Here is a 26,216-nt window from a genome sequence, read left to right on the forward strand (position 1 = left end):
CCACTTGTTGTTGTTGCATGGCGAGTCTTTGGGATCGTTTGCGTTCCTTCTGGGCTTTGCGCTTTCGTTTCCTGTTCTTTGTTTTTCGGCTTTGCGAGTCTGTGACTGTTATCGTTTGATGACTTCCTGTATTGATACTATGCTCGGGATTGTCAACCCCTTCGTCAGCATTGCTGGTGTTAATAGCACTGCGGTTCGCGAGGACAGCTGCCATGGCAGCCGTCATGGCAGTTGTAACTGCGGCTTGAAAGGTAGCGGCGTCCATAGGAAAGGCAAGGGTTTCGTTGATCGTCTGACTGGTTCCAGTTGATGACATGATTCTGTAATATGAAAGACAAGGAGTTCGTGAGTGACTAAGGTTGACCCTAGATTATTTGATTCTGACTAAGGGATGAGTTATTATACATGAAAACTTAGCTTATACACATTATGATATAATCAAGACTGGGCGGATAGTAAAATGTGTGATTCTATTTTAGTTTCACATCCCAACGAGGAAAAGAAACTAAGTTAGAAATCTCACATTCTATTGTCTACCAGGTCTTCATTATATATAATTTGGGAATGTATAAGCGAGGAAATCATAATAATAACCTTCTTACTAATCCTTCTTAATGAACTAGGGTTTCTAGAAAAGGCTACTATTGAACCTAGATGTATTTCAATCGATCACTTAAAGAGTAGAAGTATGTTCTCGCAGGTTTGACCTACATCCCTATGATGCAGTCCTAGTACGGAGTAGAAGTGAGTTCGTAGAATGGTCTTATGACGCTTGATGTCTAAAACAGGGTACCATCGGTTGGTAGCTAACATGATCCAACCCTTGAAAAGAATTGGTAATGATCCCTGAGTTAAATTACCCTAGTTTAATAACTCGACTAGAGTAGGTTTCAGATAGACTCCCATGATGGGATGATGAAAGTATTTGAATAAAGGATGACGCAGAAGTTAGCCGACTGTCAACATCTTTGCTATTCATGGCGTAAATAAGTTCAGGAAAAATTGACCTTATAGAAGGTCTTACATCATATCCAGAGTGGAAAGGTTTTGGCCGCATAAAGGCCTAACTAAAAGTACCTATAGTACAAGATAGTTTTATAGAAAAATGCCACTTAGTACATAGATAGGAAAACGATTCCTTATAACCGGGAAAGAAAGTAAGGCATCTACTACTGGTGACGGTCATCCCTCTGGTGAACCCTTAGATTAGCCAGTTGACGTTCCACATCAAGTAGGTGTCTTTCGTACACCCTCTGGCGTACTCAGAGTTCTATGACTTCGGCTCGTGATTCAGCCAGGGCTTGCAGTAGGGTTTCATGGTCTCTCTCAGATCTCTCACGAGCATCTTCCAGTCGAATGGTGCGGAGGGTATGCATTCTCGCATTGGCGACGACTTCTGTGATTTGGTGTAGGGCTGTCCTGCCTTGAATCTCATTCCGGGCCACTCTACGGACCAGGATTGGCAAGACTCTGTCTGCTGAGCCCCCTTCGCTTAGGTCATAAAAGCTTCGGTCTCCATTAAATGGCATGGGTTGGTCCTGCCCTTGGCTCCATGTTTCCAAGCTTTCCATCCATGGAGGCGTCGGCCCTTGAAAGGCCGGACGAGGGTTAGGATTTGGAACAAGAGCCATCGGGGGTAGGTTCTCCACTTCAGGCTCGGAGTCGGAACCATCTCCTAAGCCTTCAGCCTGGTGACCTTCCACAGGGATTGGGTGGTCATTTCCTGGGTCAGCTTCAAATCCGCCTTCATTACCCTGGTTAGGGAAGTACAAGTTGCCGTAGGGATGGAATCCAGCCATGTTATCTACGCGAGAAAAGGAGACAATGAGAACTAACTAAATAGACGAACTAACTAAGATAATTATAAGATGATCTTTATCAGTTGTTTCAATACTTGTTTAGCGCATACCAGTTATATGTATTTAGGATAGGATAGACCTTCGAATAAGTGACCCTAACTCTAAGCCCCCAACCCAACGAGGACAGGACATAAAGCAAAGATTCACAGATTCTAAGTCTATGACATCCTAGTACATATAACCTTAGTGTATCCACTAAACAACTATTGACATACTAATAAAAATCTATTTAGTTCTCAGATAAGTAATTACAGTAACACTAAATACCCCTATGGTATTTCATTGTGGTCGTGTTGGTAAGTTTTTAGACTTGTCGTCACATCACAACCATTCTTGGGCATATGCTAATCACTCCTCGGACCAGCATAGTTGATCAGGCTATGCCATTCCCAGGACGGACCATACATCCCCAAGCTTAATTGTGATATTCAACAATCGTAATACTTTTGTTCTTGTCGTTGTGACACTGATTTTAGTATGAATGCAGGCACGTATACTTAATTAAATATTTTATTATTTAAAGTATAAACTCTTGGTCAGAGTATTTTAATCCCATTGTATTTATAGTCTGTATATCTTTTATGGGTTGATATACTCAATTCACTATAAACAATGCTCTGATACCAATTTGTCACACCCCAAAACCTAAGAACGGCGGAAACGTTCTGGGGCGGAGGACGTCATGTACAGTACCACAACAATGAATAGTAGTAAACAAGCAACAACATCATCCATTGCATTAATAGTATAGTTTTAATACAAGTGTGTTCTGTCAAATTATATAGACACAAAAATATAAATCAAAATGAAAGATGAGTCTTGAATGAGCTCCATCTTCTCTAAACCTTGCATCGGTACCTATATACTGGTAACCTGAGGATACAAGTTATTTTGAAAGAGTTTATCAGCTTTAAAGTTGGTGAGATCATAAGTATTTTAGTGTCTGTATTTGTAAGAAAGTATTTGTAAGTATGTGAAGTATAAGTATGTAAAAGTTTTGAACCACCTAGAAAACCCTATGTTTCCTACTAAAAGTAGCCTTCTACCAAGGCATCTAGTATCTATTTGTGTTTCATGTAAGAGTGTGTATTTTCCCAAATCTGCCTATCATTAACCAAAAATATAACTTCTACATTACCGTGCATCGTGTGAATGTTCACGAAGTGAATGTAATGGGAAAATAATCAAGTACTATAGTATTATAAATAAGTGACTACTGCTGTACTAACTACCTTAAACTAAATGTAATTTAAAGTACCATGTGATCGGCCTGTATCCTGCTACCGACTCAATAGTAAAACGACAATGTAAGATGCCGTAAAAATGACGTTTGGCACCCGTAGACTTGCAAGTCCCACTGTAGCGAGCAGCAAGGTGTAGGATAGTCAATCCAGTATAGATCTATACACAAACTCATACGCTCCCCAATTAAGGAGATTCTAGATACAAAAACAGTCATGGCAGGTAGTGCCATGCCCCGTTTAATGGCTCACATAAATGTATAACTGTATATGTAATGTATTTGTGTGCTAGCTGTATTGTATGTTCTCCTTCTGTGTAGCCTGTATGTTCTCTCTGTATAGTATTGTATGTTCTGCATGTACTATCTGTATTGTGTGCTCTCTCTCTATCTAGCATGTATTGGAATGTTCTGTGTGTACTAGCTGTATTGTGTGCTCTCTCTCTATCTAGCATGTATTGACTCATGAATGAACTGACTCATTGTATGATTCATTGTTCTAGTATTAGTATCTTCCTAAACTACCCCTATAGTAGTTTACTAGTAATGTATGAACATGGAAGTATACCCTTGCTACCCAAGGGTATTGAATTGACTGGAAGAGCCTTTATGACTATATATGTACACATGGTATATAACTAATATTTAAACGACCTTCGGACGGATGACCGATGCCCTAAAGCCACATCCCAACGAGGAAAAGGAGATAAAGCGAGCTAGCCTTCCTAAGTCCTTTAAACATTACTTATATAACTATACATATATAGGCATGCAATTTGATAATATAAAAGCATAAAAGAAGTTTTGTAAAATCTTTGAAGAGTTTAAACTACTAAGAAAGATGACTTGATGTCAGTTTGTAAAACGGTTTGAAAGCAGTATATAAGAACAGTTTTAAGTATAAGGAAAACCTTTGTTTGAAACACAATTGTAACAGGGTTTTGAAAAGAAACATTTAGTATGTAATACAGTTTAATAAAGAGTTTTAAACTAGTAAAAATGTTTTGGAAATCCATTTGAAGAAATCTGTTTAGTAAAACAGCTAAAAGTGTAGTAAATTCATTTGTATGCTAGTTATTAATCACATGTGATTGATGTAATAACTAGCATGATTCAACTTGTATTCCCCCCCCCATAAAAGCATTTAAAAACATTTAAAAGATGGATTAAGGGGTATGAACTCACCTGTAGCAAGTGGTTGGGATTGAACGGACTGTATAGGATGCTAGGTGTCAAGTGAAGACTTGTACACACTCTATGATCCTAGTTAACATATAATTTCACATATATGTAACCAATTAGCCTTTAAACAACTAAATAATAAAGTTAAGACATCCTAAGACATGATAAACACTTTATATAAGTGTTATAAGTGCTAAGGATTGCATCTAAGTATTGTAGGACAAAGCTATTGAGATTAGGGTTCAAGGGAACCCCTAAAATGGGTTTACACTTTCTTGACCATAACTCATTGAGTTTACGGTCGTAAACTCATGGGTTTACGGCCGTAAACTCATGTCTTCTTGACCATGAGTTGTTTTGAAGTCTTATAAGTCCTTTGAAGCATTTCTACATTGAAGTATAAGCCTATGGAAGTGTTTGTGGCATCAAATCACCTCTATATGTAGTTTACGGCCCATGGACCACTTTTCCATGTGTTTACGGCCGTAAACACATATTATCTATGGTCTTTTGATGTTTTCTAGTCCTATACACATCAAGGAATGAATCTAAGCTAGGTTCTAGGCATAAGGAAGGAAGAAAGGGCAATTTTGCACCCTTAAAGGGAGTTTACGGCCCAAGAACATGCCTTGTCCGTAAACTCTCATTCCTCCTTGATTCTTGATGTTTTCTAAGCCCTAAACATGTTAAACCTGGTATACAATGAGTTAGAGCAAGAGCACTTACGATCTAGGAGCTTGAATGGTCGTTTCTGGCCAAGAACGCTAGTGGGTGTTCTTGGTGGAACTTGAAGATCTACAAAATGGAATGATTTCACGGATGAAATCATGTAAGATCACTAGATCATCTAAGATATCAACTAGTTAGGGCAAGAAACTTACGAGTTTTGAAGATCGGGGACGAAGATCGGGATGATACTTGAGAGGATTTGGATCTCGACTTTTTGGAAAAAGTGTAAATAATGACTAAATGTCATATATATACTCCCAGATTTAGGGTTTTTGGCTGCAAATATTTTATTCAGGCAGTAAACTCCAATTTCTTGGAGTTTAGGAATAACAGTGATGCACTATAACCCTAGGGCATCCTCTCTTCTGATATCTCCTAAAGTGTAAATCCTATAATACTCAAACTTATTCCAAAAAGTTTGAAACTTAGCAGCAGCTTTTCTTACTTCTATTCAATTGAAGGGTTGTACAGAATGGAAATTTCGGGTTGTCACACTCAAGATCTTGAATCTAATCAATATCTTGGACTATAATCGTGTTTCTTGTAATATCTTATGTCGAAACTATAAAATTAACTAGAAAGGAACAAATCAGGTCAAAAGTACGTGGTCAAAACCCTGTGAGCGTTGGAGACTTTTGAGGAATCCGGGTCAAGCATGGATCAAGGAAGATCCCTACAATGTCGAAATATTTGTTATTTTTTCTATGTATAAAAGTCTAGATGACCATCATTCACACACATACAAATCTCTACTCTCACCCTCATTCTCTCGACACTTGAGCACTTTTACATTCAAATCAAGATCAACTAGCACTTATAATTTTATTTTGATCAATATAAGTTGTACGACAGGTGATTTCATCACCTCCCGAGGTTTTATGTTGATGATCCAAAATGATTAAGGGTTTTACTCGTACATCATTGTATTCTTGCATTTACTTTTTTTATTTACTGTTGCTTGATCGATAACAACCTTTTCTCTTATTTACTTAATTGTTAATACGATTTTCTTGTCAAAATTACTAAGATATCTTGTGGTATCTTGACATTTTTTGAATATCTTAAGATTCATTATACGAATTCACTTGTTAAACAACTTCAATACTATTTTTGTCCCAAAGACTTCAAATACACTTATTTTCATAAAAAAGATAATACTCTTTTGATAAATTGTTTCCTGAATATCATTATTTTCTTCCTATGATCTTGGGCACAACTATGATCTTCAACACGTTTCAAGATCTTAAACACTTTGATTTTATATATCTTATTTTAAACATCACACCATACTTACTAATTTGGTTACGGAATTAGTTTATCAATTTTTGACCAAAACAGTAGTGAGAAAAAGAAAAAATAACTAACAACTAATATTATTACAAAAACGATCTAAGGAGAAATTTATAAGAAGTGTTCATTTAAAAGAAACAAAAAAACAACCCCTCTTTACTATTTTTTTTAAACTACAATGGCATTTTCAACTATACACAAAAACTCAATTTTTACACCATTTTGGTGCGGAGTCATCTCCAACCTCATTCCATTTTTCACACAATTTGGGTATAAATGAATAGTATAACAACAAATTTGGTGTTATATTGTTGATTTGCATCAAAATGGTGCAAAACTTTCATTTCATGTGCCACTTTTAATCCTTCTTCGCCGATATTTATTTATTTTTTATCAAATATTAGCTTGTTATTAATTAATTAATATTATTATAAAAGTTAATCCAAATTTATGTTATATATTAAATTGATATTAATTAGTCACAAAATATAAACCTTAATTTTAATGTTTTAGATTTATGTCAATCTCTTATTTAACAAATGCCATTTCAATAAAATAACATCTATTTGGAATTAGCAATCTACCAATAATGAATTTGGTTATAATTTTGTAATAAGTACATTTTATACAATTTTCAAAAAAAAAATATACATAAATATTTTAACTAGTTAACTTAAATGGTGTGTTTGACAAATCTATATAAGTTAAAAAAAGAATATATTATGGAATTGTTATAAAATATGAAGCTAATAACAAGATAAACTACAGAGTAATGAGAGTGGAAAGAACTTTTATTCCAATATTTGTGATGAAATCATCAAGTTTCTAATACATATGACTCACTATTTATACTATCAAAATAAGATGAAAGATGAGTTATAACATGAATGCACATTATGATGGTGCATTATTACATACATAAAACACATTGAAATGGTTGTTACTAATACTAAATAATGATGGGGAGTTACGGGAGAATGGAGAATCCAATGGTCATTCACAAACTAATATTTCATAACACTCCCCCTTGAATGACGATTGTATCATGCCTTGTTAAAACCTTAATAGGTAAAACCTCATGGGAAAAAACCATTTATTAATGAAAAAGAGTACATGATTAATAATAGATATTGGGAACAATTGCTTCGTTAAAAACCTTGCTAAGAAAACCCAGTGGGAAAAAGATAGATAAGGAAAAGAGTAAAATATGTTTCCAACTCCCCCTGATCATCACATCACTTGATTTCCTTAAAGCGTTGCATTTCAATGTTTCGTACCATGTTTTCAAATTTGAATGTAGGAAGCGCTTTAGTGAACAAATCTACCAAGTTGTTACTTGATTGAATTTTTTGGATGTTGATGTCATACTCTTTTTGAAGATCATGCGTGAAAAAAAAACTTTGGTGATATATGTTTGGTTCTTTCTCCTTTGATAAACCCTTCCTTGAATTGGGCTATACAAGCTGCATTATCTTCATATAGTATGGTTGGAACGTCCCTGTTAGAAGTTAGACCACAATTCTCACGAATGTAATGAGTTAAATTTCTTAACCAAATACATTCACGGCTTGCCTCATGAATTGCTATAATCTCTGCATGGTTAGAAGAAGCAGCAACTAAAGTTTCTTTAACAGAACGCCAAGAAATTGCAGTACCTCCACAAGTGAATAAATAACCTGTTTGGGATCGAGCTTTGTGTGGATCAGACAAATATCCAGCATCTGCAAAACCAATTAACTACGTATCTGATGAATTTGAATAATATAAGACCATATCCATTGTACCTCGAAGATATCGAAGAATGTGTTTGACTCCATTCCAGTGTCTTCTTGTTGGGCAAGAACTATATCTTGCTAATAAGTTTACAGCAAAAGATATATCGGGTCTCGTATTATTAGCAAGATACATTAGTGCACCAATAGCACTAAGATATGGTACTTCAGGACCAAGAAGTTTTTCATGTTTTTCACAAGGCCGAAATTGGTCCTTTTTGGCATCTAAATGCCTTACTACCACCGGGTTACTCAATGGATGTGAGTTATCCATATAAAACGTTTTAAGCACCTTTTCTAGATATTAATGTACAAAAACTCTATTTTTGTGTGCTCGATTTGAAGACCCAATCAGGATTTCATCTTACCAAGATCATTCATTTCAAAATTTTCTTTCAAACAAGAAGTGGAATTTTCCAATTCTCTAGGAGTTCCAATTATGTTCAAATCATCCACAATAACATCAATTATGACAAATTCTGATTCAAATCTTTTTATGAATACACATGGGCTTATTAGATCATTTTTGTAGCCCTTTTTCAACAAAAAATGTACTAAAACAATTGGACAACATGTAGCAAGATTGTTTTTGTAACATCCGGATTTCCATCTATGTTATTTTAATTATTTATTTTTTAGAATCATTGATCTACTTGACGAGTTGGTGCTATAACTCATCGAGTAGAAGCGGGGTGGCCACATGAGTTTAATGAACTACTCGACCAGTCCAAAAGTAGACTCGTCGAGTAGGCGCTGTAAGCGGAAACCCTAGATCCCTGGGTTTGGGACCTATTTAAAGGCACTTATAGCCTCATTTGCGGCCACACCTCAGTGAGAAAAAACCCTAATCGCCCCTTGAGCTTGTGAGAGAGTCTTGAGCCTTTCTTGAGAATTGTGAGTGCATTTTGGTGAAGGAAAGGAAGATTCCAAGCTAGGATTGAGAAGAGGCTGATAGATCTACTGCTTATTCGTCCAAGAGCTTCTATTAGAGGTATCAAGTTTGAACCGTTCCCTTTTATTTGAGTAGATCTCTCATTTTGAAGATTAGGGCTTCTTTTCCCTTCATTTTGGGACTTTGAGGATTTGGGGTTCATGAGTAGGCTTGAACTCCATATATGGACCTTAGGAGGTCTCTAACACCCAAAGGTTCCTGCTTTATTCAGTCTTGATGGTATTTATGAGTGAAAACCCCATCTAGATCATGTTCTTGGCATTTCATGCCCAAAATGCCATGCATGGACGTAAAGTTTATGACTTTACGTGGTAAATGAGCCCTTAGAGTATGGATCTGTAGTTTGAGAAAGTATTCCACCTTAAAATCGTCTGAATGCAAGCTGAGTCTTAACAGACTCGCCGAGTTGATGAGCCGACTCGGCGAGTAGCTTAGGGTTTGTCCCAATGAGTTGAATCATGCGATAGCTCGATGAGTTAGGGGTTAACTCGACGAGCTGGGTCTTCCTGAGTTCACTGAGAATCGATGGGACTCGACGAGTCGCACGAGTGCACTCGGCGAGTCTGGTCAGAGTTGGACCGTTGACTGGAGTTGACTTTCGTTGACTTTTAGGGTTGGTCAGCATTTGGATAATTGGACCATTGGAGGGGTAAAATGGTCTTTTTCCCTTCTGGGAGATTATAGGAAGGGATTAGTCCAGCCAATGATAATCGTTGTTAATTATAGATAAATTACTTCATGTGATTAGAGGCGGAGGCGAGATCGGGGATATCGAGCACGAGAGTTTACTAGACATCATACGAGGTGAGTCTTCTCACCATACCTTACCTAGAGTGGTAATTATGTGTGACCGGAAGGTCTTATGTGCTGTGACGAGTACGTGATATATGTTTGTATGTGATATGTGTATGTTATGTATGTCATGAGTAGCATGGTATGGATCGGAAGGTCAGTATGGTATGGACCGGAAGGTCAACAGGGTATGGACCGGAAGGTCAACATGGTATGGACCGGAAGGTCGACCGAGTAGGACCGGAAGGTCTACTCCAAGAGTGGGACCGGAAGGCCCTTGAGACACATTGACCGGAAGGTCTCGTAGAGTTATAGCCTCGAGTGGCTAGTTGTATGTGCGTGGTATTTTGGGGAACTCACTAAGCATTTATGCTTACCGTGTTATGTGATATGTGTTTCAGGTACCAGCGAGGATCGCGGGAAGGCGCCGACATGATTGTACACACACAAGATGTTTTGGGAAGAGCTGCTGTGGATCCTGGATTTTATGAGATGATTTGGAAACTTTGTTAAATGAATGTTTGATGTTGAACAAGATAATATATGTTTTTATGAATTAAAAATGAAAAATTGGGTTTGAATTTTCACGATGTTACAGTTTTAATCCATACAAAGATTTATTTAATTTTACCGGATATACTTCTTGAAAATTAAACGTTTGTGCTTCTGGAACCTAAAACCCTTCTGGGACTTTCATTTAAATATCATTCTCAAGTGAACCATATAAATAGGCGGTAAATACATCCATCAGACGCATCTCCAGTTTTTCATGTGTTGCTAGTCTTGATCTTAGCCAAAAGGCCGAGAAAGGTATGCCATGTGTTGCTAGTCTTATTAAGATAATAGAATGTAATTTCATCAACCAAAGGAGCGTAAATTTCTTCATAATTAATTATGGGCCTTTGGGTAAAACCTTATGCAATGAGTCTTGCTTTATATCTCACAACTTCATTTTTCTCGTTTCTTTTGCGCGCAAATACCCATTTGTGTCCCACTGGTCTTACTCCGTTTGGTGTACGGACTACAGTTCCAAAAACTTTTCGTTGAGTAAGAGAATTAAGCTCTTTGTTCATTGCATCTTTCCATTTTGGCCAATCTTTTCTATTTCTACATTCCTCTATAGATTTAGGTTCAAGATCCTCATTTTCTTCCATAATCTCGCGTGCAACATGATATGAAAAATTATCGTCGACGTCTATCTTATTTCGGGTCCATCTTATTCCTGTCATGACATAATTTATTAAGATCTCTTCATTTTCATAATTTTCAGGTACCTTAGTTTCTTTTGTTATGTCATTGGGCTCTTCTAGACTTTCATTAATATTTTCAAGAGATTTTGTTTTCTCTTTTGGACCATCAATTATATTTGCTCCCTTTTGTTTTCGAGGATTTTTTATCTTTGGAACCGGTTGGTCTACCACGCTTCAGGTGTGCCTTAGATTCATTTGTAGTTGTATTTTTTCCTTCTGGGATATCAATTCTAATTGGAGCATTTACAGCTGGTACATGAGACTTTGTTACTCTCTTAGGGTCAGTAAATGCATCTTGCAACTGATATGCTACCTTTTGTAAATAAATTATCTTTTCCAGTTCACATTGACTTGAACGATGATCTAAAAATGAGAGTAATAATTCATTGCAAGAGATTTTATTTTCCAGCTTCTTTATTGCTCCCTCTAGCGTTGGAAAAACCGATTCTCAAAATGACAATCGTCAAATCAGGCTGTAAATAAATCTCCAGTTAATGGTTCTAAATAATTTAATATAGATGGAGATTCATGTCCAACATAAATTCTCATTCTTCTTTGAGGACCCATTTTTGTGCGGTGAGGTGGAGAAATGGGTACATAAATTGCACATCCAAACGTCCTTAGATGGGAAATATTTGGTTCCTAGCCGTAAACCAGTTGCATAGTGGAGAACTTATGATAACCAGTTGGCACGATGCGTGTAAGTGATGTTGCAGGTAAAATTGAATGCCCTTATGTCGATTAGGAAGTTTATAATGCATTATTAATGGTTTTGTAATTTATTGAAGGCGTTTGGTTAACGACTCAACTAGACCATTTTGCATATGAACATGTGCATCAAGATGTTCAATAGTTATCCCAATAGACATGCAATAGTCATTAAAAGCTTGTGATTTAAATTCTCCAACATTGTCAAGTTGAATTTTCTTAATTGGGTAATCGGGAAAATGTGCCCTTAGGCATATTATTTGTGCAAGTAATCTTGAAAAAGAGAGATTACGACTAGACAATAAGCACATGTGTGACCATCTAGTTGATGCTTCAATTAAAACCATAAATATCTAAATGGTCCACATGGTGGATGAATTGGTCCACATATATCCCCTTGAATTCTTTCTAAGACACTAGGACTTTCATACCCAACTTTATTCAATGATGGACGGGAAATTAAATTTCCTTGAGAACATGCAACATAAGACAATTCATTAGCTTGAAAAATCTTCTGGTTTTTCAAGGAATGACCACTAGAAGTTTCAATTATTTTGCGCATCATAATTGATCCGGGATGGCCCAACCGGTCATGCCAAACTTTAAAGGTGTTATCATACCTTTTATTTTCAATAGCATGAGATTCAATCATTCTAATATTTGTATAATACAATCCGGAGGAAAATACGGGTAATTTTTCCAAAAGACTTTTCTTACCCGATATCATTTTTGTAATATTGAGATACTCTTTATCACCATCATTAGTTGTTTCAACATGATATCCGTTGGACCGAATATCCTTAAAACTTAATAAATTTCATGGTGATTTTGATGAAAATAATACATCACCAATTGTAATTATTGTCCCTTGTGGTAATATGATATTCGCTCTTCCGGAGCCTTCAATAATTTTTGCACTACCTGTTATTGTATTAACATTTGCTTCTCCAATTGATAAGTAAGTAAAATATTTTTCATTATTAAAAATGCTATGTGTTGTTGCACTGTCTGCAAGACATATATCTTCCTCATTTCTTTTGCGAATATCCATATTTGTCTTCAAAATAATAATAATAATAATAATAATAATAATAATAATAATAATAATAATAATAAATAACAAATATTCAACTTAGAGAAATAAAGTCATATTTTATTATATTGAGAAGAACCACCAAGATCTCTTCTCATGAAACGACTATGACATAAAAATCATAAAAGAAATTAAACAATACTACATATTATTCTTGACCATGACAATGACTCTAAACAAACATAATGCAAAAATCAAATGATACTAGAAAACCAACAATTTCATGATATGGCATATCCATCTCCTTTTATGGGAAAAATTGGGTACTTCCATCACCATCCATAACACCGCTTGTCCCTTCCGTGTAGGCAAGATAATCGGCAACATCCAAATATCCCATTTCTAGTTGATCTTCGAAAAAATAATTTTGAACAAAATTTGTTTCCGCATTTTTTACTTCTTTAGATTTTAGAGAAGCTTGATAAAGATCAACAAAATGTTTTGGAGTGCGACATTTACGAGACCAATGACCGGTCATTCCACATCGGTGACAAACATTTTCAACTTTCTTTTTACCTTGACAACTTTTATCATTAGGATATGGGTTTTTGTTATTTTCCCACTATTGGTGGTTATTATTATAATTATTATTATTATTATTATTATTATTATTATTATTATTATTATTGGGACGATTATTATGACGGCCTCCACCTCGGCCACGACCACGGCTAGACCCACGACCGTTATAATCAGATGATGTCCCATTCACTTCAGGGAATGGACTAGAACCGGTCGGACATGATTGATGATTTTTCATTAAGAGCTCATTATTTTGTTCAGCCACAAGAAGACATGAGATTAATTCACAATATTTTTTAAAACCTTCCTCACGATATTGTTGTTGCAGGAGCATGTTAGTGGCATGGAAGTAGAGAAGGTTTTATCTAGCATGTCTTCATCAGTTATAGTCTCACCACATAGTTTTAGTTGGGAAGTAATTTTGAACATGGCTGAATTTTACTCACTCACAGATTTAAAATCTTGTAGCCGAAGGTGTAACCAATCAAAACGAGCTCTAGGAAGTATCACCGTTTTTTGATGATCATACCTCTCTTTCAGATTATTCCAAAGATCAGCTGGATCTTTGACGGTGAGGTATTCAACTTTTTAATCCTTCATCGAGATGGTGGCGAAGGAAAATCATCGCCTTAGCCTTTTCTTGGCTTGATGCTTCATTTAAAGGATTTACATCCTTTATGGTGTTTCCAAGACCCATAGCATCAAGGTGGATTTAAGCATCAAGGATCCATGATAAATAATTTTTTCCATTAATGTCAAGAGCCATAAACTCAAGTTTGCTAAGGTTTGCGATAGTGAAAGTACTAATCAAAATAAAGAGTTGTATGTTAGGGGATTGTTAGTTAAAAAGTATCATAAAATTACTTATGAGCATTATACATAAGAACTTTAAAAAAAATAAAAAAAATTATATATATATATATATATATATATATATATATATATATATATATATATACACACACACACCTGATAATGACAAGAATGACAAGAAGTTGAAGCTTCATGATAGAGTCGTGTTGATAACGTGTTATAAAATATGAAGCTAATAACAAGATAAATTATAGAGTAATGAGAGTGGAAAGAACTTTTATTCCAATACTTATGATGAAATCATCAAGTTTCTAATACATATGGTTCACTATTTATACTATGAAAGATGAGTTATAACATGAATGTACATTATGATTGTGCATTATTACATTCATAAAATACATTGAAATGGTTGTTACTAATAGTAAATAATGATGGGGAGTTATGGGAGAATGGAGAATCCAATGGTCATTCACAAACTAATATTTCATAACAGCAATATCCTTTTGTTGTAAAATATGGTGTAAAAATTATGTAGGGTTATAGGGTGATCTAAATGTGTTATAAGGTGATCTAAATGTTTTTTATTTTTTTAATTTTTTTGATCGTTGTGTCTATGGCATAGTAGATAGTAGGCTTGACCATGCTTGGTGAATAATTCCATCCAAGAATCGTAATATTCAACCTTTCAAGGTCAAGAACAAGAGGGACATGAGATTTAATATTAGTGATTTTCATGGTGCCGAAAAAGAGGAGAAAGAATTAGGTTCGACTCAAAGAGAAAAGTAGTCGTCGGCTTTGGAAAGGAAAGAGACGGAGAAGATGAGTGATTGTAAGAAGGCTTTGATACCATAATATGAAATTATGTTATTTTCATTGCCCCCAAATATACAATACAAAGGTTATATATGCTCGATACAAGGCCAAAGTCTACGCACATATGGGCTATACAAGTGGACTATATCACAAATACATACTAATACTAACACCAGACTGTTTATATTTTTCCCCACGGTAAATATTGTACATTTTAATCTTGTGAGAAACTAATCGCAGAGACACCAAAAGAGCAACTGGTTGGTTAAACAAGAACAGAATACGTGTTTCACTTCTTAATATTGATAAAAAATGGTGATTTCATGAAAATATTGATTCTCGTGAAATGCCTATTTCGTGAAATACATTGAATTTAAGTGTCTGTGCATTTGTATAAAATAAGAAATACTTTAATAGGAATCTCACAAATTAAAAAATTTCACGAACTATTTGTGAAAACACGTTCTTTCGGAACAAGTCGAATCACAAAATAAAAGTCATTAGACATTTATTGTCTTAAAATAAGTGTTCAGTCAAGCATGGAAGCTTATCTTTCTCCTTGGTCCTAACGCAAGGTGAGGTAATTTTAGACAAGTGAAATATGCGTCAGGAGAATTCGGGTAAGGGCTTGTTGGGATTTTTGTTACTAATTTCGGTAGATCTTCCTAGCCTACTTCTAGTCAAGCCGTAGTTTTTAATTGGGCCGAGGTGTCCAACCAACTTTTAATGGGTTAGATATTTATCCATGAACCCAACAGCTGGTCTGGTCCATAAATTACTCAATCCGTCGAGTGCACATCGAAACTGGGGAGAAAAAAAAAAAAAAAAAAAAGATGAAAACCAAAAATAGAATCGGACCGGTTAATACAAAAACCAATTTATTCAAAACCGGATCAGTTTGGTCTGATCTGCTCAAGTTGTACCAGTTTGGGAAAATGATAGGAACCGTATTGTAGGTGGTTAACCTCCAGGAACTTAAAGAATGAAACAAAGACCGGAGCAATTTTCTGAATATCCATTAAACCAAAAAGTACAATACTTAAATACCTAGCTAAAGGAATGAAAAGTGCAGCTAACTATCAACGTGGGTTACTTCTGGAAGTGGAACCCAATTATTTAGGAACATATTTACATAAAAAAATAAAATCTCTTTTGATAAATTGTTTCATGAATATCATTATTTTCTTCGCAAGATCTTGAGCACAACTATGATCTTCAACAGATTTCAAGATCTTAAACACTTTGACTTTATATATCTTATTTTAAACATCACACCATACTTACTAATTTGGTTACGAAATTAGTTTATCAATTTTTGACCAAAACATTAGTAAGAAAAAAGAAAAAAAGCTAACAACTAATATTATTATAAAAACGATCTAAGGAGAAATTTATAACAAATGTTCATTTAAAAAAACAAAAAAACCACCATTCTTTACTAATTTTTTAACTGTAATGACATTTTCAGCTATACACAAAAACTCAATTTTTACACCATTTTGTTGCGACGTCATCTCCGGTCTCACACAATTTGGTTATAAATGAATAGTATAACAACAAATTTGGTGTTATATTGGTTATTTGAATCAAAATGGTGCAACACTTTCATATGCCACTTTTAATCCTTCTTCTCCGATCTTTATTTAATATTAATCAAATATTAACTTGTTATTAATTAATTAATACTATTATAAAAGTTAATCTAAATTTATGTTATATATTAAATTGATATTAATTAGTCACAAAATATAAAAATTAATTTTAATGTTTTAGATTTATGTAAATTTTTTAATTAACAAATGACATTTTAATAACATAACATCTATTTGGAATTAGCAATATACCAATAATGAATTTGGTTATAATTTTGTAATAAGTATCTTTTATATAATTTTCACAAACTAGATCACCTTTTAAATTTTCGTTAAATTTCACTAATATTTTTGTGGTCCTAGCAGAAACAATATTATGTAAAAAAAAATTTTAAGTTTTTCTTCTTTATGATTTTATTACTAACTTTGGACTTTTATGCATAAATTTGGATATGACGGTTGAATGTGAAACTTTTAGTAAATTTAAGGAGTAAAGTATTAGTTTAAGAATCGAAACTACAAAATTTCTCATCTCCATACAAAATAGTAAAATACAACATAAAAATTTCAAATATATCACTTTAAGTTTAAAGATTGTATAACGAAAACGATAATAGTCTTGTAATAGGATTAGCCTGCAATTTCAAGAATATTCAAAAATTCATATTTTTGGGCAAAATTTAATAAAAAAAAATAGTAATATGTTATATTAATTATTTAAACAATAATAAATCTATAAATGTCATTATCCAAATCGAAAAGTAGATTATGTAGCAATATACTTTTGAGAGATTTATTGAATCTTATATATATTTCAATTATCAAAACATTTTTGTGTATTTTTTTATATTTCCATTGTAATTTATATATATATATATATATATATATATATATATATATATATATATATATATATATATATATATAGGACAGTTCAAATAAAAAACAGTAAATAGTGTGAGAACGTAAAAACACCTTTTTATGTTATTATTCTGCAATGAATTTTGTATCGACAAATTTATGTCATTATTCAGCAAAGAATAAAATGAATAGTCAAAGGTTAAAATTAAAATTAGAATTTACTACAAAAATGCACATACATAAGTTTATAATAGAATAATAACATTGTAATGAATATATGACTAATCGAAAGTTAATATTTATATTAGAATTACTTCAACATTACACATATACAAAATTCGTTACAGAATAATAACAAAAACATAGTGTTTTTACGTTCTCACACTATTTACTGTTTTTATTTGAACTTACTTTTATATATATATATATATATATATATATATATATATATATATATATATATATATATATATATATATATATATATATATATATATATTAAAATTTTAAGTTCTTTCCAATATGGTTTATTTAGGGACTTTTTTGTTTGGTTAATAGGTTTTTGGTGAAATGAGTCTCACATCTTTATTTTCCAACTATAGCTTATTGAGATTTTCGGTTCCTTGAGTACTTTCTACTACTTCCTAATAATACTTTTAGATTCCATGAGTTATTTTTTAATTTCTTCTCTTGTTCTAGAACACCTTTGAAATTTGTAGTGTAGGCATTAGATAAGATTTGCATATCCTTCGGAATTTGAGGGCTTAATCGAAATGGTGAGATTGATCAAAAATAATATACCATTATAAGCCTAGTTTTGAAACAAAAGGCTTAGTCGCTCTGTTTTATAATTAATATTGACTAACCAATAAAGCATTTGCCATTTGTAAATCTGAACATACACACAAAAGAAAAAAGTATACACATGAAAAAGTATTAAAAATGTTGATAGTTGAACTTTTTACAAAATAAGAAAAATAACAATTGATCCTATGGTGTTTCAAACATCAGCAATATGTAGATATTTAATTGATACACTGTCACATATATGAAAACATGTTATGGATGTCAATTATTAACCATGTGTTGACATAAAAAAAACTAAACAGTTGTTTAACTAAAGCTTCCATAATGAAATAAAAGTTGAAATCCTTGAAATTTGAAGGGCTTAATCGAGAAAATTAGTGTTAACCAATAACCATGTGAGAAACCATAATGATGCACCATCCATATGAAATTAACATGAAACAGAAAACAATAGTCTAAACACAACACATCATGTTCACTAAAAACAAAACTTTGGTAGAAATTTTACAATTTTTAAATAGGTGGGAGTATTGCACATTAACCTGAATTAGATATGAAAAAAGATATAGACACTACAACCCAACACTAATCAATACAAATCAATGCCAAATGAATGTCAAGTAACTTTCATGAAGTTAACATCAAATATTACATTGCAAACCCTCTAATGCCTTACTCAAAATCAAAAAACATATTGCAACTACACAGTAATGGCCTAAGTATCAACAAAATATAAACCAAAGTCTCATACAATGGACAATTGGCAGATGAAAAAACAAACCTTGTTAAACATGAAAGTGAAAGTTTACTAGTCCAGTGATTTAGGCACATCGATGTATAATCTATTGAATTAAGCCTCTTCCTTCTTCAAACAACAATACAAATTACAACAACAAATTTGCACCAGAAAAGGTTCAACATCTATACTTCCATGATCTCCTTTCAATCAACAGTTAATCAAACTTTTAAGAAAATGTTGGACCAAATATAAAAAAATACATGTAAACATCATTAAACATAGATACACACGTACAAATGCACTCATATACACATGATTTACCTACAAATAGACACTAATGCACACATATACGCATAATAAAATACACACAAACATAGAACTATCCACATATACATATTACACATACAAATGAAAAAACAAACATACCTTGATCATGTGTGTCCGAGTAGATGGATATGTGATGAGGTGGTGTTGTTTGCGTTCAGTACTTGAAAACAGCAAGGAAAACCAATAGATTACAATTTAATTAAAGATTCGGAGCGTAAAGCTTAGATATAAAGACACAAAAACAAATAACTTAACTTTATATTCTGAAGGATTCTCTTCCACTCAACAGGTAAACGCAAACTGTAAGAAAAAAGATTTCCTATTACATACCAATACATACAAATAAACACAAATACACCCCCCTCTACACAAATACGCACAAAATACATACAAATATACAGACAAAAAACCCACTGCATAGTTGAACTTAGAAGCTTACACAAAAATACAAACAAATTCGATTTGTTTTTAACTCGATATGGGATGATATGAATTTAAAACAAAAGGGAAATTATAGACCACTATGGGCCCTTTTGCACTCTTTCTTTTACTTAGGGACCAATATGTCATAAATCTCAATATAAGGGTCAACAATGAAAGTGCCTCAAAACAAGATGTTACAATTCTCCCCCACTTGACTTAGACTTCGTCCTCGAAGTCTATTGCAGTAACTAACCCATGGTAGTGTTTCCATATCTCCACCTCGGGTCACTCAGACGGTCTTCCCCAGAACCCGATCCGAACTAAAAGTCGGCTCATTCAGGCGGCTGTCTACCCATACCATCCTTGACTTGCTAACTTTCATCACTAGAGAAACCATCACAACCCTCCCAAAATTCGGAAATCCAATACCTCAACTGACTCTTAAGCAAGCAAAACTATCTCGGTACGCAGTTATTATGATATCTCTTTACAATCTGAACCATACTGAACCCTTCTGACCCTTACTTACCTTGCTGATTCCACTGGGGGATCGGGACTCCTGGCCCTTCTATGTTGTTGAACTCTTCATCCGAAAACAAGGTGGATCCAAACATGAGCCTTAGCTAGATAACCACTGCAAAGAGGCACAAACAACGGTGACATATTCCACAACTTCCTGGCTAAGACCGAATGTCTAGAGAGATCCACAAAGTTGGGGACTCCCAAGGCTACAAACACCAAATCAACTCTATCAAAATGATTCCCAAGACCAACAACCCATCAGATCTAAATTTCAAAACCCATATTCCAGGACTGACATTCATCCATTTGTTGAATCCTCCCCTTGCCTTTGAGTATGATTACTACTAAACATGCGGAAAAGCACTCAAACACATCAATCACGAAATTCCACCAAATCCAATTAAATATATAAGATGTACCAAAAGCCTTAAATAAACCCTTGACTCCCTGACACGCCATTTCCAACCACTGCTCCTACGAGAAAAGTTGAGAAATCCTAGAATTTTCACATTTGTATCCCTCCCTTATCAGCTCAGGTGTATCACCACCTGGAAAATCACTCGAGACATTCACAATGAACTTCATGACTCGAGACTCCATGACCGAAACCCAACCTTGGCAACCAAACCCCTAATAACAGCTTGCGAACAAACGAGATTTATAATGCAAACACTCTGCAAAGACTTTCTAATGCAGGACTGATACTCCCAACAACCCTTAACTGCTCACTTTATCAAAACCAACTGATTCGTGAGTCTCCCGACTTCCATCAATGCACCAACACCAAAAACAAAAGTAGAAGAAATGAGAAATCATGATCACTGGTCCCATAGCCTATGTCTGGATACCCCTATAAGGTCCTCAACATAGGTCTGGATTGCCTCCGAGTCCACATCATGAGTCTGGAATGCTCTACTCGGACCTAACCCCATATCTCGAATGTTCCCAGTATTACACTGATCTTGTCGACATTACATCATTTGCCTGGAAGCTCACGACAAGCACCCTGGGGGGCTAAAGATACTCACCTCATTCCATCGCCTTGCAAGGACCTAATCAACATCCCTCTCAATGCTAACCGAACGCAACAATGCTGTATTCTTTTACCACACATAATTCCTTTCACAAAACAATCTGCTACCAATGCAAAACCCGAAGAAATCATGGTCGCATACGACCCGAGAATAGGATAAACGGTCGTAGTCTTGTTCCAATTCAAAGGCTATAACCAAAAAGAACCATACATATAATTTGAACCAAGCGCTCCATTGAGATCTTGACCAGCCCGCACACACCCCTCTTGGCAATATATTATGAATTTACCACAATGCACACCCTTAGGGAACCCATAACCTCATCCAAACAGGGGAGAAATACCAGAGTTCTATCGAAACGACGAACCTCAATCATTAACATAAGTCATCCTCATGATCGATCGAAACAAGATCCCACACTTGATTGAGATTAAACAGACCCCATCAATACGCAACTATCTCGCTAAAACATTGAAGGTAATCCAAAAATGTTGCTAAGGCTCTAGTCAGGTCAATCCAAATACCAACCCCAGATTCTGGACTCCCAATAACCAAGAACATCGTCCAAACTCGAGCCGAACTTGACGATAGGTCGAAGAATACGATGAACTTCAACTGATATAGCACAAACTTCCGAAGAATCTCTGCTTTGATGATGCATGAAATGACTAATGGTCGAGAACACATTGACGCTTAATCCAGGGAACAAAAACCCATGTGGAGCTGAACATACCCGACTCTGAAACTGATTTATAATCAGCGTCTGCCCACTCTAGACTGAAAATAGGAATCCAAGCAACGAACTGACAAATCCCTCAACAACCGATACTCAACCTGAGTGATACCAGTGGCTCGTCATCTATTCATTGGCATTCCAAAAGGAACCAATGACTAGAACGAGCTCCTTGACCGACTACTTCCTGTTGAGAGACAAATCATGTACCACCTGAACACCTGCATCTGATAGCCACTTGTTCTACGCCCCTGACTTGACCAAATCTTGAATTGAGATCCCACATACTCGCATCGCAGATCCCTATGAACCATTCTTCTAATGTCACGAACTCGAATAGGTCGATGATCCCTCCAAGCAGAATACCTAGTTCTCCCCCACTTAGGGTTCGAACTGCCACCCACTGGTGTTACAACCAAACCATATCTCAAACTAGATCAACTGTGTACAAACCGTCCCTGACTCTTGCAATGAATAACACACTCAAGATGAACTTCCAGATAAGGAGCAAGCAAATCCTAAGAGAATACTGAATTTCAGATGAAGACATCTAAAAGTTTCCAATCATAACTACTTAACATTAAGGAATCATGCAACTGCATAAGCAAAACCCTAACTTACTATCCAAAACATACATTCTTTGCCTGCATTTCCGACCGTCAATCCGGTACTTGACCTGCCTATATCCAAAGAACATAGACCCTTGATCGCATCACTAAGCATACATATCACATCAATCCTCTTGCGCACTCCCACGCGGCCATACTGCCACCAAACCCCATAGCCAACTGGCCCCATGCTGGGTTTACATCCTAACTCTGAAATCACATGCCTGCTCACTCCTTCTCCGAACTCGGAAAATTGAAAGGACATAGTCCTTGCTATAGATAGTGACATTCCAATCAATCAGTCGACCCCTCAACTTCCAGCTGAAATCCTCAAGTTGATCATAATAATATTTTCCTCCTTGCGTCCCTCAACTTAATGCACGGCCTCGAGCAATACCCTCGAGACCTTAACACCAATATACTTATCTAGTTCTACACCATTGTACCCAAACCGACATCACCACTGAGGCCCCAAACAATCACCAGACCCATCTTCATGCCTGAACAACCAGAACCAAAAGATCGACAGATACGAAACCACTACCATGAATCTGATGGATTATGAGCATAATATCATTCCTATGGTGTTCATGCAACCCTAATTGCTTTGATCTAGGTTTTTCTAATTAAACATACAACATTGAATACCAAAGCAATAAACCCTAGATCTAGCATGTGATAATCGATATTAACATAAGAATAGGATTTAGATCTTACCTTGATTGTTATGTAGCAATAAGAATCTCAATTCCTCTTGATCTTGACTTCTGAAAGTTTAGTGCCTCAAATGTTGCACCTCTAATGGAGTCACAAACACCATGAGCAACAAGATGAACAAGGAGAGAGGGAGGAGGCACCAAAACGTCCAAGAAACTCCAAGGGAATGCTTAGCCATGCTTTGGGTGCCCTAGGGTCCTTTTATACTTGTGTGGGCTGCTAGGGTTTTCGGGAAAAACCCTAATTCTGTGCTTAGGCCTTAAGCAACTCATGGAGTCCCTTTAGAAAGCCCTTGGACGAAATCCATATGGGCTTCCCATAGATTTCATCCAATCCTCTTTCCAATAGGAATCCATAGTCCACAATGCATTTATCTTATAATTACAATATTAGTCCCCCAAGTTTAATTAATCTCTTTTAGCCACAAAATTAATTCTTAATTAATTCTTGACTAATATTAATAAACAATATGATTTCTCTTTTAATATATTATTCACATAATATATTAATAAATCATAATTAAACCTCTTTATCCTTAATTCATCCTATCAGTTGCTATGGTGAAGGCAACCCAAAAGGACCATGCACACAATCGGGTCAAGTACATACCAAAATAGTTATGGGCTTAGACACCTAATCCAATAGTCTCCCACTTGGATAAGTCTAATATCTATTTTGCATATGACTACAGAACCTGATCAGCAATCGTAGCTTTCAAAAGCCGCTGTCGAACTTTGATCATATCAGAAACGTGTCCTTTAGATAAGGGATCATATATTCCTCCATTCTAGATATCGTATGAACTGAGACATGGATTTTAATCATACTCTCTGTTCATGTGTTGTTTCCCGATTTCCGATTTATGACGACTGACAACAGACTACAATTGAACACATCAACTTAGTCCCGGCTTGGCCAAGCGCTTAGGATGTCATCACTAAGTCATCGAGGGGCCCACATATATCGCTTTTATCCCACTTTGGGTAAAAGGAACGGATAAACGTTTACTCAATGCTCGCTTGTACCCACTCATCAAATCAAACACAACAATATGTTTTATAAAACCAAGTTACTGGTGCGTTTACATATTATCAATGTGCAACCGACTTGCAGAATACAACTCACACATCTCGGTTTCAAGAATATAAGATATTATCGTCTCACTAATCACCCGTGATAAAATCCATGAAGTGATTCAAGTGAGCGTGGGTTTAATCCAATGCTCAAATCATATTCATAAGCACTCATGAACGTTGCAGCAAACCTTTGCTATGTCTAATACACTTTAGACAATCTACAAACCAATTCATGACAATCTTCTTTCATACCTACTCCTAAAGTATGAGCGATTGTGGAATGTTTGAATAATCTTATTATTCGGGAAGTCAAAACATGCAAAGTGAAACACAAGAATAATACTAATACTATATGGCCTCAGACCTTTGAGTATAAATAAAACACTTTTATTTAATCACCATATTGATTACTCATTATTTGTTGTTTCGGGTAATCAACTTCTTACTTGAATTATAACAATAGTTGTCCCATGCCCAAGCATGCACACTATGTTTACCTATGGTTCTTGCTTTGTGAAATAGATCAATTGAACACATTTCCAATGATGCTCATTTCACAATTCCTAATCATTAGTGTAAGAATACAAAATTCTCGCCACTACTAGAATATGTTAAATTCTAATATTTTATGCAACGGTCCTTTCGTAATGTCACGACACAAAAGTCACCAAGACTCGGCCAATGAAAATACAAAATGCTCTATTGGAGATTGTTACAAGACAATTCCATATATGTGAAGTCTCACATTCAAAGTACATTCCTTTGAACATCCTTCTTGCATAAAAGTTTCTAATCTGGACATAAGTTTATAACGTCCAACTCCCAATATGGAAACATTTCCATATTTTCCATATGACAACTTGTTCTAAATAGAGTCTTATCTATTAATAATAAAGTCAATATGGTTCATCCATTAGTATACTTCCAACTGTCCACAAGCGACCAATCTTTAGAAAACCTTAGATTGTCCTTGACAGTTGTTTAATTATTTTAGTCAAATCCGGTTCTAGTCCTTTTTTCCCTCTTAATGCCTTAGGCATTTGGAAAATTTTAGAACGGTCAATAATTACAGCATATGCAATCGATCCTATACCAAAAGCGTATGGGACACGATTCATAATGTCTTACATAAAAGCATGATACTTTATCAGCCATTTGCCATAACATTTCTATTTGCCACATTCTCAAAATTCGAACTATGAAGAGGGATGCCGTAATCATTTTTAATCGAAATTTGACGACGCAATTAATATATCCTTGACTAAGTTTTATTAAAATTTCTCGATCTAAGCTTTTAGATTTCGAAACAAAGTATAACATTCTCTCCCTTAATTATAGCAAAACAACTTTTCAACCCCTGCAACTTTGCAAAGTGAATCCTTTTGTTTTCTATAATTAATATTGCTAACTTGCAACACTTAAAATAATAATCATGCTCCCACTAACATGATGATTATATCCATTCTAGCATAACATTTATGCTCCCACTAGCTTTGACACGTATTTAGAAATTAGCTAAACTTCTTAGAAAACAATACTTATTGACTTCCAAAGTTCATTTTCCTAATACGGTATGCTTTGATAAGCCTTTATCTGAGCATCTCAAAATCATACACCTTTCCTTAGATAACTCACATGTGTGTCTAAACTAATTCAGAACTTATATTACTAAGTCCCAAAATGTTCAGACTAATCGCAATATCTCACAATTCGAACTATGAAGATGGATGCCGTAATCATAATCGAATTTGGGAATGCA

At 34.9% G+C, this 26,216-nt stretch overlaps 1 pseudogene; it reads right to left on the reverse strand.

Annotated features, from left to right (window-relative positions):
* Window positions 1-7,680: 7,680 nt before the first annotated feature.
* Window positions 7,681-8,346, reverse strand: LOC145127138 (secreted RxLR effector protein 161 pseudogene; annotated as a pseudogene).
* Window positions 8,347-26,216: the final 17,870 nt, after the last annotated feature.

The sequence above is a fragment of the Lactuca virosa genome, chromosome 7 (assembly GCF_052849685.1).
Source record: "Lactuca virosa cultivar CGN04683 chromosome 7, Lactuca_virosa_CGN04683_v6, whole genome shotgun sequence".
NCBI lineage: Eukaryota > Viridiplantae > Streptophyta > Magnoliopsida > Asterales > Asteraceae > Lactuca > Lactuca virosa.